The 12,395-nt window shown below is 39.7% G+C and overlaps 1 long non-coding RNA gene across 1 annotated transcript in view; it reads left to right on the forward strand.

Moving 5' to 3' along the window:
- The first annotated feature begins 305 nt into the window (after nucleotides 1-305).
- Nucleotides 306-12,395, forward strand: part of LOC138027226 (uncharacterized) — a 20,333-nt gene continuing 8,243 nt past the window's right edge. Inside the window, exons 1-2 of the long non-coding RNA XR_011127427.1 lie at nucleotides 306-409; nucleotides 1,456-1,551. This is a non-coding gene — a long non-coding RNA (uncharacterized lncRNA). The remainder of the gene's footprint in view (nucleotides 410-1,455; nucleotides 1,552-12,395) is intronic.

The raw sequence follows: 12,395 nt of genomic DNA on the forward strand, positions 1-12,395 counted from the left end.
GGCTTGTTTGTGTTTTGGTAAACTGAAATGACATCTGGCATCTACACCCTCTCAAAGTCACTCTTCTATCGAAATTATATCTCCCTTCATGTTAGGTTACAGTAAATCTGGCTTCATGCAACATGGGGTCACTAAAGGGAAAGGTCCTTTTGTGAAGTAGGCGAAGTATATTATAGGAATTGTGGGTTACGTGTAGTTTTTATAGTAGAGTAGGAGCTACGCTATTGGTGGTAACATGGCAACGTGATTATAGAAATATATTAGTTAAATGAAAATTGTTCGTTAATAGCGTGAGTATTAAGAGTGCCGATTTGGAAGATGAAGTTTTGTTCCAGATTCTTGCGGTTTTCCGTCGTACCTAGATGTAGGGAAAGGCCGCAGATGAGGGATGTCCAATACTCCAGAATAGGTACGAGTCGTAAAAAAGCTATGCAGTTGCTGTCGATTCGTGCGAATCGTGCCCATGTGATACGACCCGTTGTCGAATGGAGAAATTCATCTCATTAGGGGGACTTTGAATATTTCTAACACTCTGTAGACCAAGAAACCCTTCTCCGAGTGGTCGATTCGTTCGATTCGTCCGAATCGTGCCCATGTGATCCGCCCCGTTGTCGAATGGAGAAACGCCTCTCATTAGGGGGATTTAAAATATTTGTAACACGCTGAGGCCAAGAAACCCTTCTCCGAGTTGTCGATTCGTTCGATTAGTACGAATCGTGCCCATGTGATACGACCCGTTGTCGAATGGAGAAATGCATCTCATTAGGGGTCTTACAATATTTGTTACACGCTGAGGCCAAGAAACCCTTCTCCGAGTCGTCAATTCGTTCGATTCGTACGAATCGTGCTCATGTGATACAACCCGTTGTCGAATGGAGAAATGCATATCATTAGGGGTCTTACAATATTTGTAACACGCTGAGGCCAAGAAACCCTTCTTCGAGTTGTCGATTCGTTCGATTCGTACGAATCGTGCCCATGTGATACGACGCGTTGTCGAATGGAGAAATGCATCTCGTATGGAGCATGAAGAAATACGTAAATTAAATGTTATAGAAACTGACTCATTTGATAAACAACGAATTGACTACAGAAATAATGCATCTAAACTCCATCTCCCGTAACTCAAGACAAGGGATGACAATTCCATGATATCATCCTACAACCTAATTCAAAGTGCAACCAGCCTGCAAACAGTTTTTTGCTCATGAAATTTCAAATACTGGAACGAGTTATTGAGCAACATTGTGAATATTGAGAACCATGACATGTTTAAGTGTGATGTTAGTAATTTTCTTATTGAGAATAGAAATTGCTTTAATTTTCTTACCTACTTTTACAGTAAATGATTTTTTGTCACTTTGAATGCATATTGTATCTACTTTTTTATAGATTACTTGATATAAATTATTCATTATTATATACTGATGTCATGCTAATTTTCTGCTTGAACAGTCTAGAGCAAGGGACATGCTATAGGCCATACGATACAAACAGTTCAACTTCAAGTATATGAATATGAAGCTACTATCGTGGATTCATACTTTATACGTGAGTCTTTTATACCAAGTAATCCGTACTTTGCACTCAATCCACAGTCCACCATCGTTAGTCCAATCTATGTCACACTAGCTGGCGTATTTTCCTCGATCACCTCCTTTTGGACCGTCGTTTCGTGCCGTTGTATGCTTGAAGAGGAAATAGAATGCCGACTAGTAATTAATAATAATAATAATATAATAATAATAATAATAATAATAATAATGATACTGCTACTGATAATGATAATGATAATGATAATGACAATGATAATGATAATGATAATGACAATGATAATGATAATAATAATGATAATGAAAATGACAATAATAATGACAATAATAATGACAATAATAATAATAACAGTAATAATAATATTAATAATAATGGTCTTTATTCAACAAAAAAGAGCAACAGACGTGCTCAATTAACAGTACAACAAATTAAACTACAATATCAAAAAGGCTCGGCATTTATTTTAGGTAAGATGTAATTATGAGCCCTTTTACGCAATTGACTAGTCCGTTTAAGTGGTAAAAGTTCCCTTAGAGCAGTTTATGTGGTAGTAATTGTATGCCACAATTTAAAATCTCTTCTTTTCAATAGATCAGCTAGTGATATAGTATTGCTTAATGCAATATCCTGACTTGAAAGCCCCAGCGAGAAATTTATCAGTCCTACTTAAATACTTACTATAAAAGGTACTACCCAAAACTTCAATACCACAAACAAAAATGGATAAGATTAAACTTTGAAAAAGTTTAAATAGTAAATCTAAACTACTGATAGAATACTTGTAATATCTACATACTCTAAGAATATTATAACCTACTGCTGGCTTCACTCAACAAGTATTCAAACTTGTCCATAGGATTTTCTTCGAAAATGACTTCAAATAAAGTAACCTTATCGTTGCTTTCAATAATATCGAGAGCTTCCGGAGGGGTCCTAGTGTTCCTTCCTCTAAGAAGCAGCTCCCACGTTTTCTTATACAGTTTATCTTCATACGATTCTTATCAGCCCACTTCAGTAATGAAGGACTGGACCTCTATATTTGAGTCATCATCAGAACTACCACTAGCAGTAATAGGGGCACTAAATGTAATATTATCTGCAAATTTGACTAACAAATTTCGGGGATTAACAGTCTTTATATCATAAATCAAGATGGAAAAGAGAATTGGCCCAAGGACAGTGCCTTGAGGGAACCCTCTGTTAATAGATAAGTATCCGGTATGAATGCTATCAATACAACCTTTTGTTTTCTTTCTCTTAGAAAGCTAATAAGCCAATTGATAACATATGGATTTATATTACCTTGTGTTAATCTAATTTAGAGCCATACTAGAATTGTGGCCTTGGCGATAAGCAAATTGGTCAAGATCAATAAAGCTGTTACATGCCTTCACTAGTTCGTACTTGTAAACTAGTCGCTAAAAGAGACGCATGATGACAGCAGTAATAAAGATAGGTCTAAGTTGGCTACAAGAAGTCAACAGGGACTCTTTCGGTAGAGGCTTAATGTCAGCTCGTTTCCAAAGAGAAGGCACAATGAGCACTTAAAATGTTAGTGATGACGGGGGCAAGGTCATAAGCATAGTCCCTCCAAAACCAAAACGGTAGCTCATCTGGTCCACATGCAGTTCTCTTAATCTTATTGAGGAGCCATGTGACAGCATAGATTGACAGCTCAGGAACTTTAGTGTCATCAGGGATCAGAACCGTGGTCGGAGAGGTGTACTGTGAGTCGGTGTTGATACAAAAGAACTGATTCGTTGATGACATCGGGTTCAAGCTAACAGGAAGAGGGTTGTTCGATTGATACAGTTTCTTTCTACGTTTCAGTAGATGCTTCACCAGCGGTGAAATAAACGGCGGGTCCCGTGAGGAGATGCGTACTGATGTTAGTGGAGTAGAGAAATAAATTAAACTCCTTGGTTAATTTTTAATCTGGGATTAGCGTTAATCGACTTTTGAACAACCGGGCCCAGTTGTTTAGCTACGAGAAATTCTGCTCGGTATTGTTTTTCAAAGACAATTCTTCTAAGGTATATATATCTAGGAAACCACGTGAACCCTTGCTATGCTTTAGGTCATGCGAGACAGAATTTCTGCTTCGAGTAATTTTCATCGCTACCCCAAATCCCGTTTCTTCTTTCCCAAAAAATACATTTAAAAAGACAATTTCTACAAAAGCTAATAAAATGTAATCGGTACACTGGCCATTTCGATAGATATTTTTAGTTTGCGCATGTTTTACGGCTATTGAAAAAGAGAAACATCCTTTCACTCCTCAGTATGATGATAGCGCCCGATACAACAGCCTGATGAGTCGTCCTTTGCTCGTGCGTACTGTCCTTGGTAGAAAATTTACAGGCACAGCCTCGACCGCCTCTTCCCGGTGGATGGCACTGTCTTTTTCTGACAAACCGAGCACTGTCTGGCGGCTTTGCCATGCTTGTTGGCCCACTGGCGCATGGAATCCATGTCCTGGTATGACATCACATGTACGGGAAGACCCTTTAACTTTGGGATATTCCTTGACGGAACCTTTGCCGTCTGTGTCTTACTCAAGGCAGCAGAGCTGGCATCACTATTTGCCATATCTAATAACAATCGCTCAAGATTATAATAGACATGACGAGCTTCTCAATAAGCAATTGAGCATCGAAGCAATAACTGATATGCTTTAACACCACGTGCACTTTCCTTTCATGTCCTTTGTTTCCTGGCATCCGGTTGAAACAAAATACTCCCAGTGTCTTGTCGTCTGCCGACTGCTTGACAGTTTCAATTAAATAATTATTAATCAGACACGCAGTTTAGTTCGGTTTGGTTAGTGTTCACCTGGCTGATTCGCATTCGCCGCTGGTACGTCTAATTTCCTGAATTCCCTTTCAAAAGTCAGAGGCAAAAAATCACGTATTCCGTGCAAAAATGTAGGGAATCCCGCTTCCCGGAGAGCGGTCAATTCCCGAATCCCGTCAATAAATTTTGCATTTTCCCGAATCATATTTTAATCAAATCCCGGATCCCGGGAAAACCCTTCAGGACCCTGAGTGATGTATGTATGACAAAGACAAAGAAAACTTTAAATCAAAGACGTTGCATGTCGGTTGGATTTCAAAGTGAAAGAAAACAGATGGATTTCAAATCTTCAAGTATGAAATTAAGCAGATTAGCTCGAAGGTTGGCTGGAATGTTAGGCCTATTTAATTTGTTGGCAAAAACAAGGATTTTGAGATTGGCTCAACTCCTGAGGTCAAGACTGATTAAGCATTTGACTTGATATCGAAAAAAACGCTTTAATAAACTTATGAAGAGATTTTGTTTACAAACTTACTAGTATGTTATCTTGCTTTTAGGCGAACATGTTAATAAAACTGCCCCGTTCATTAATTGGTACATATAGACCATGCCAATGTGACTGTCATCGCTAGCCCAGTTAAGGACGGTGCCCACTAATTCAAAGGTGTTTTTTTCCCGGTTTATGATGATGCAGGAAACGTAGATCTTATCAAGTGTTATTGAAATCCAAAAAAGGAAATTGGTGGTAAACACGCATATTTCAAAGATAATTGATGAATAATAAAAATTGTAAAAAGCTTTAAAATACAAAGCAATGTATGGCGTTTCTCAAATTGAAGCTTAGTTTTCTCTCAAAAATGCATGGTTGCCCTAAGTTTTCTTTTTGGATACCAAGAGTACCTACTAAGATCTACTTTCTCCGGATAGTTTTTGACCTCGCAAAAATATCCCTGTATTGGTAAGCATCACCGATAGGAAACCCGAGTGTCTAGAGATGCGCAGAACGTATGCGCAATAACAATAGAAGGCACCGTCCTTAAGGCACTCAACTGACAACTGCTACTAAGAAAAGGGCGTGTTACTAACAAGAGTCCGTGATGTTGTCTCAAATTCGTATCTACGTTAACATACGACTGAAAAATCTTTTCCAGTATGACAAGTACGTGCACTTAAAAACACTCGTGTCATACTTATCTTTGGATCCGGGGAACGGCTTTCTAAATGAAACATTGGTTATTTCATTGTTTAAGACAAAAGAACGGATCAGCCTGAGTTTGTTATGGTAATCTCGGAGTAGAGTAGTATATAATTATCGATGCTTATCTTGTAAAGACTTATTTTGATAATCGCAGTTATGAATCAGATGAATAACGAAATGCAGTCCTCTGTAAATAGGGAAATCTTTGTTTACAGTTTTTGCCTCAATGTATGGGATCACTTACGCCTTTTCCACCAAAAAAATTGTCAGCTGTTTTTGATGGCTAATAACTGACTCGTCACCTGAACTAAAAGGCCTGAAACTGGAAATGTAGCTAAATTTAACAAGTTCTTTTACCTTTTAAAGCCAATTTGTAAATAGCATATGCCTTCTGTGAGAAAACTCGTACGTAACAAAACAAATTGTTATATAGCTGGAGTTTTTCCCGCTACAGCGCGCCCATTCATTGGCTAGTTCATGGTCACATGGCATTTAACAATGAAACTGTTTACCGCCAAATACCATGAGCGGGCAACATTGCGAAAACTATTACGTCAAAAGGGGAACAGTTCACTGTTACCCGCCAAAGGGTGACCGCTGTTGCACGTGATCAGAGCGTGCAGTTGAAGGTGGCCTGATGTTGTCGCTGGAATCTAGGCGCTTCTTTCAAAATGGTTGACCCATTTGTTTTGCTTTATAACAAATCACTTAATGACTGGTCCCTCGGGAAACAGTTCATTTTGTTTCCCTCGAGTCTCAATGTTTCCCTCGGCTTCGCCTCGGGGAAACATTGAGATTCTCGGGAAACAAAATGAACTGTTTCCCTCGGGACCAGTCATTAAGTGTTTAATGTAAACAGAGACGCCAGGCGATGAGCAGCTTTCAAGCAAATCTTGTATGTAGTTCGTAAGAAGCCTCTTTGAGGATGTCGGTGTGAAGGAACTTCACATGTGAAAGACAAATACTTGAAATGAGGATAGAAGAACGTGAAGACGTTTTGCTGACCACAATCAGGTCTCGGTTGTTCAAGGGTTGGATGACGCTATCCACGCGGGATAGTGATTTATCTGGCCCCAGTTGTTCAAACGATGCATGGATAGCGCTATTCGCCGGATAAATCACTATCCACTGGATAACTCAATTGGTTTTGCTGGTGTTTGTATCGTGGGAGGCGCGGTGGCCTCATGGTTAGTGCGCTCGACTCCGTAACGAGTGGTCCGGGTTCGGGTCCTGGCCGGGAACATTGTGGTGTGTTCTTGGGCAAGACACTTTACTCTCACGGTGCCTCTCTCCACCCAGTTGTATAAATGGGTACCGGCGTAATGCTGGGGGTAACCCTGCGATGGACTGGCATTCCATCCAGGGGGGAGTATAAATACTCCTAGTCGCTTCATGCTACGGAAACCGGAGATAGCGTCGGCCTGATGGGCCTTTCTAGGCTCGTAGCAGAGACTTTACCTTTACCTTATCCGCTGGATAGTGATTTATCCTGTTGATAGCGCAATCCATCCTTTGGGAACAACTGTGGCCAGGTGTATTAAGTATGCAACACTGCTTTTGGACAACGATGTCATGAATAAAAACTAGTAACTGTTCTTCCTGGCCTGATTCGTCCTTATGATGTACTCAAGGAAATACCGCGTTTTTGATTGGTCAATGAAGAATGCATAAATAGCTTACAGGTGCAAAAGAGGTTTATATAGAGTGCAATATGGAAGTTGCTATGAAGATACAAAAAAAAAATCATTTTCTGGAGCCAGTATGTAATAAATAAAGAATCGTGTGAACTTGCTGCAGTATTTTGGGCTTTTCCAGCTAACTCGTCTCCTTGCATACGGAACCCGCGCCCGCAGTGCGCGCGGCAGTCAAAACTGTGCTATCCTGTCAATCATTTGCCCTTTCACCTGAAACAGTGCATTTCGGTTGTGCGTGTCGATCTACCGCCGTCGAAAGGAAGCGATTAAAGTCTTTATTCGCGAAGTTAACTCAAATAAATACATTATCAATACGGTTTTGCCGTCTTCTTACACTTGACTCGAAAATACCAGCCTGAATTCGTCTTAGATTAGTTAGAAAAAGCACAAATAAAAGCCAAAGCACAACAGCTTACGTTCGAATTCTGCTCGCCGACAACCCAAGTTTGTTGACAAAAAAATTGCCACAAAATGTTTTAAATGGTTTTCTGGCTCTCTATTAATAGCGCTCACGTGCATTTTAAATGGAGTATCGGGAAAGAAAAATTGTCAAGCTGATATTTGTTTCGTATAAACATACCTTTTCAAGTAGCGAAAATTTGTATAGGCACTACAAAACTTTTACTAACCATTGCCCGAAGGAACACCTTTGAGAAGCTGCAAGGAAGCCGCTGATGAATTTTGCACAAAAACCTCGGCCCCTAACACCGGAAAGCCAGACTTGGAAAGTTTTTCAGCGGAAGGCTCATTAAAGAAGAATTTCTAGAGCTTGCCCTCCCGCAGGTCGCCAGAAAGGTGCAAACAAGCTGATTCATGTCTGAAAAGAGTAAGGTCTAGAAGGTGCAGTCAAATTTTGTTTCTTGTATTGAGCAAACATTTATTCAAAACTTTTCCCTCACTCCCAAATAAGAACTTGCTGTGTCTTGCAATTCTACAGTGAATTACTATTAGGCCAATACGAGAATCAACATCAAAGAGGCACTTCCAGGGGTTTGAGGGAAGAAGAGAACATGGCTTATTTGAACTGGGGAACAGAGGAACAATATCAAAATATTTTAGGGAACAAGGGAAGAATATTTCAATTTTAGGGATCAAAAGGCTGGGAACAAGTTTCAAAGTAATTTGGGGAACAAGGAAACACAAGAAAATATCTAAAGGGAACAAGGACTCCTCTCCCCAGGAGGCCCTCATCAAATGTTCTGCCTCTATCCAACAGCTCAAACAAGCTATTCCAACAATTTTTGAATGACCAACAGGAAAAGAAGACTCTCTAAGATAAACAAATTATTTATAATAATTATCACTTTAGCATGCAAAACAATGCTCAGATGCTTATGAGCACCCTCATGCCCATGTTTGTAAAAAAGCACCATGAAGTATTCCTTGCGGCTGGTTTAGGCATTGTTTCATCTTTCAACATCGGGCAAAACCAAATCAACTCCATTCTCAGAGGGCACTGGGGAAAGAGGCTAGAAGAAAAAACTTGGATTAATCCAATTCTTCCAAGGTAATCTTTACAGAATAAGATTGTTGAAGGAACACTTTTGAGTGCTAACCTTAAGCCTTTTAAAACAAGCGCAAACAATACTAATAGTCTTTAAATTCACAAAATGTCAAACAGCACATTTTATTCTCATATTCAATTAGCTTAGGCCGCAATATTCCTTAAAACTATGCAGAACTATTTACCATAAAATGTGGAACATTTCCTGCCTATCTAAATATGCTGCAAAAGGGCTCCAAAAAGCAACCAGTTAAGTTTTTAGATAAAGATACACAATACCTAAAAAATAAATTATTTGATGTGATTAAGACATTGAATGACCAAGCAATAAATAAATGGCAGCAATGTATGTTAGGTTCACAAAAAGGGAAAAAATATTCCTCAACTGATGTTTCAATATGCATATTTTAAATTAATTTTCTATCAACAACTCAAGAGACTGACTTTTCACTGGCATTGATTTACATTTCCATTATAAGTTTTAAAGTGAATCTGGCAACCACAGTGCCCTATGATATTGGAAATAACTTAAACAAACTCTTTAAACTAACATTTTACAAGGGACACCATTGTTAATGCCCTGCGAAGAACAAAGATTAAATTGAAAAAAGAGTTGGTCTGGAGTTTATCCACAATGGACAGTTAGTGGCTGCATTCACCAATGTAGAGAACAAACACATCAAGTTTCTTCTCAAGCAACCAGGTGTTCAAGGAGCTATTCAATTTCCAAAGAACTATGGTAGTGTGCAACAGTACCTGGGTGAATTTGGGTACGTGGCCTAAAAAAATTGCTAATTCAATTAAGGATTCAAGTCCTTTCAAATCATCAAAGTTACTTTGCGCCACCAGGAACAAACGAAAAAATACAAGCAATGAAGACAAACTGCTCAAAAATGCACGACTCCCTTTGAAACAGCAAAACGGGCCGGGGATCCTGAAGTCACTAAAAAGTGCTGCATGCTACGTGGATGTTTGCAGAACGATCGCAAGTTGTAATCACTGAAAGAAAACTCCACTCCAGATCTGATAGATGATGGTCGTGCAAGACTCGCCAAGCACGTGGAACACCCAACAGGATTGTTTGTTGTTTGGCACAGCAGATGAACGAAAAATTGTTCCCCTCACTATTAAGTTCCAACCCGATAAGACCAATCTTGCCCAAATACAACAACAATTTGGGCAGCAGGCAAGCTCATCACAAGCCATCGAAGTTGGCATAAAGCAGCATAGCGCTTCACCTGAAGTTCGATCATGATGGACACAAACAAGAGCTGAAAAAACTTCATATGGTCAGACGGCCAAATGCGATTGACCCAACACTCATTAGAGCGGCTCAGTTATCGGACATCAAAGTGCTGAACAAACCAAGGGATTTCGTCGTAAAAATGTTCACTCAGCAACGTCTTCTTCCTCCACAGAATAAAGTTCAAAGGCGATCCTGGTTTTTAATCACATGCTAGACCAATTCATAAACTGGATAAAGTGGATTGGCAAATTGATTGCCAGAACAATGCGTCATTTCTGTCCCGCTGAGTTCAGAGAAGCGACGGTCAAGAAGGCTGAGCGAATGTCCACCGATCTAACCAATCCGAATGTAAACAATTGGCGTGACGTCGAATAGCACAAGGATAGCACAGTTTTTCCCGCTCGCTGAATTCTGATTGGTCAGTTTAAATTTCAGTAGCTCTCGCCGTATGCAAGGCTTGCATGAGAAATTATTACCCATGGGATTGCGAATGGTCACTCGTGCAAGCCACATCGTATTTCAGAAGTGGACTAAACAGTAGCTTGATATGTGAAAATGCCGTTACATAGAACTAGTATTGGAGCCCGGAGGGGTACTAAAAAAAATTAATACGGGGAGACTCCGCCCCGAGGTCCGACCCCTAACCCTCGGACGGAGCCTCCCCTTATAGGGAGTAACCATTCCCCCCCCCCCACCCTCCCGGGTATTGGAGTTGTAGGCACGTGGCTATGGGCTCCTGCTGTCTTCCACTCGAATTAAGCTTTACTAATTTACAAAGTTCTTTTCCTCGTTTTTTATAAAACTCACTATGTGGAAAAAATGTTTATTAATTTGCGTGTGTATGAAGCAAACGTGGCAAATAGTTACATAAGTTTAAGAGAAATCTGACCCACATCAAGATATATCCGCTTGAGGTCTTCTAGAATTTGACCTCAGTTTTTCCTTATGATTTTTGTAGCACGTTTGTTGTATTGCATATTGGCTGTTTTCAAATCCGTTTTTGTTAAAGTTGTTTTAACGGGGGTCTTAATAGAGGAGCTCCACACGCGTAACACCGGTACAATGGTTAAGAAAATGCGAAAATGTTTGGTTTTGGCCTAGTTTTGATGAGCTATTATACCATGCTTTTCAAAAGATCAGATAATGTACGCATCGATTTTTGGGTTTTACCAAATGAAGAAGGGGCAAATTATCCATAATTCGTGGGCGTTTTTAATAAAACAATTATTCCACTAGCGCTTGTTGGATGTGAGATGATTAAGCCAGGTCGGCGCTACGCGCCCAGTTTGACATCTGTTATTTCATATCCCACTCGCGTTCGTGGAATAATTGTTAAATACTGTAATGGTATTCAGACTAATTATAAAAATATCTGAAAAAGAAAAAAAAAACGTAAATAAACAATGATTGAGGACCAGCTCCTCTTTAAGGCTTTCCTAAGTATATACATTAGAAGAATTTTATTTGAAACAAAATACCGAGCAGAATTTCTCGAAGCGGAATAAAAAACTGTTGAACTTAACACATGGGATCCTGACACGCTTTGGCCTGTTCAACCTCAAGTAGCGGAAATTTTAAGCTGCTCGCGTCCAAAAATGATTAGTCTCAAATGGCTGAAACTGCTGGATTAGCATTAGTACCATTTACCTTGATTAAAGATTAAAGAATCATCATATTACAAAATTGATTGTGCGCCTTGTTTGAAAACCCTGGTCATCTCACATTAGAATTCATTCGGACAGGGTTGGCTTTGGTGTGCAGACAAGTTGTTTACTTGTCCTCCATAGTTTTAGAAATTTGCAGTCAGTTTGTTGTGAGTTCAATGGCTTCAACGATGTTAATTTTATTTTCAGGTCTCGGCCTTCTGGTAAGTAAAGTGCTACTTGATTTTTAGCCTCTAGTCGAAAGAATAATCACAGGTAATACGTCTAGCAATTTTACTTTTTTCCCTCTTTTCAACTTCCTATTTTGCCGCTACGGCTATATCGTTATAGTTAGGCTTGCCGTTCGGACCTTTGGACAACATTTGCCATTCGCAATAGACCAGTTTACAGTTCTGCGCTGAGTACCAGGCCTTGGAATAAAAACCAGGCTGGAGTTGACCTTGCTACGTGGGATGCATATCATGCATACCACGGTAACAGTCCAGTTGAGATTTTTTTAATTTTTTCATTGTAGTCAGCAATATGCGTACCCCAGGGTTAGTAGATTATCCGCGCGATAAGAACCCCGTATACTACAACCGGAACCATCCCGCTTCGAACTCGGGCCACGCGCATCGGTGACGAGTAAGTTCCCACTGAGCCATCGAAGCAACTCTAATCAAATGGCGGTTTGTTACATTTATTTTCTCGTTCGTAATCACAAATGTGCTCCACAGATATTTTCCAAACTCCCGTACGGCGA

Source organism: Montipora capricornis, chromosome 12 (genome assembly GCF_036669925.1).
Source record: "Montipora capricornis isolate CH-2021 chromosome 12, ASM3666992v2, whole genome shotgun sequence".
NCBI classification, from domain to species: Eukaryota; Metazoa; Cnidaria; class Anthozoa; order Scleractinia; family Acroporidae; genus Montipora; species Montipora capricornis.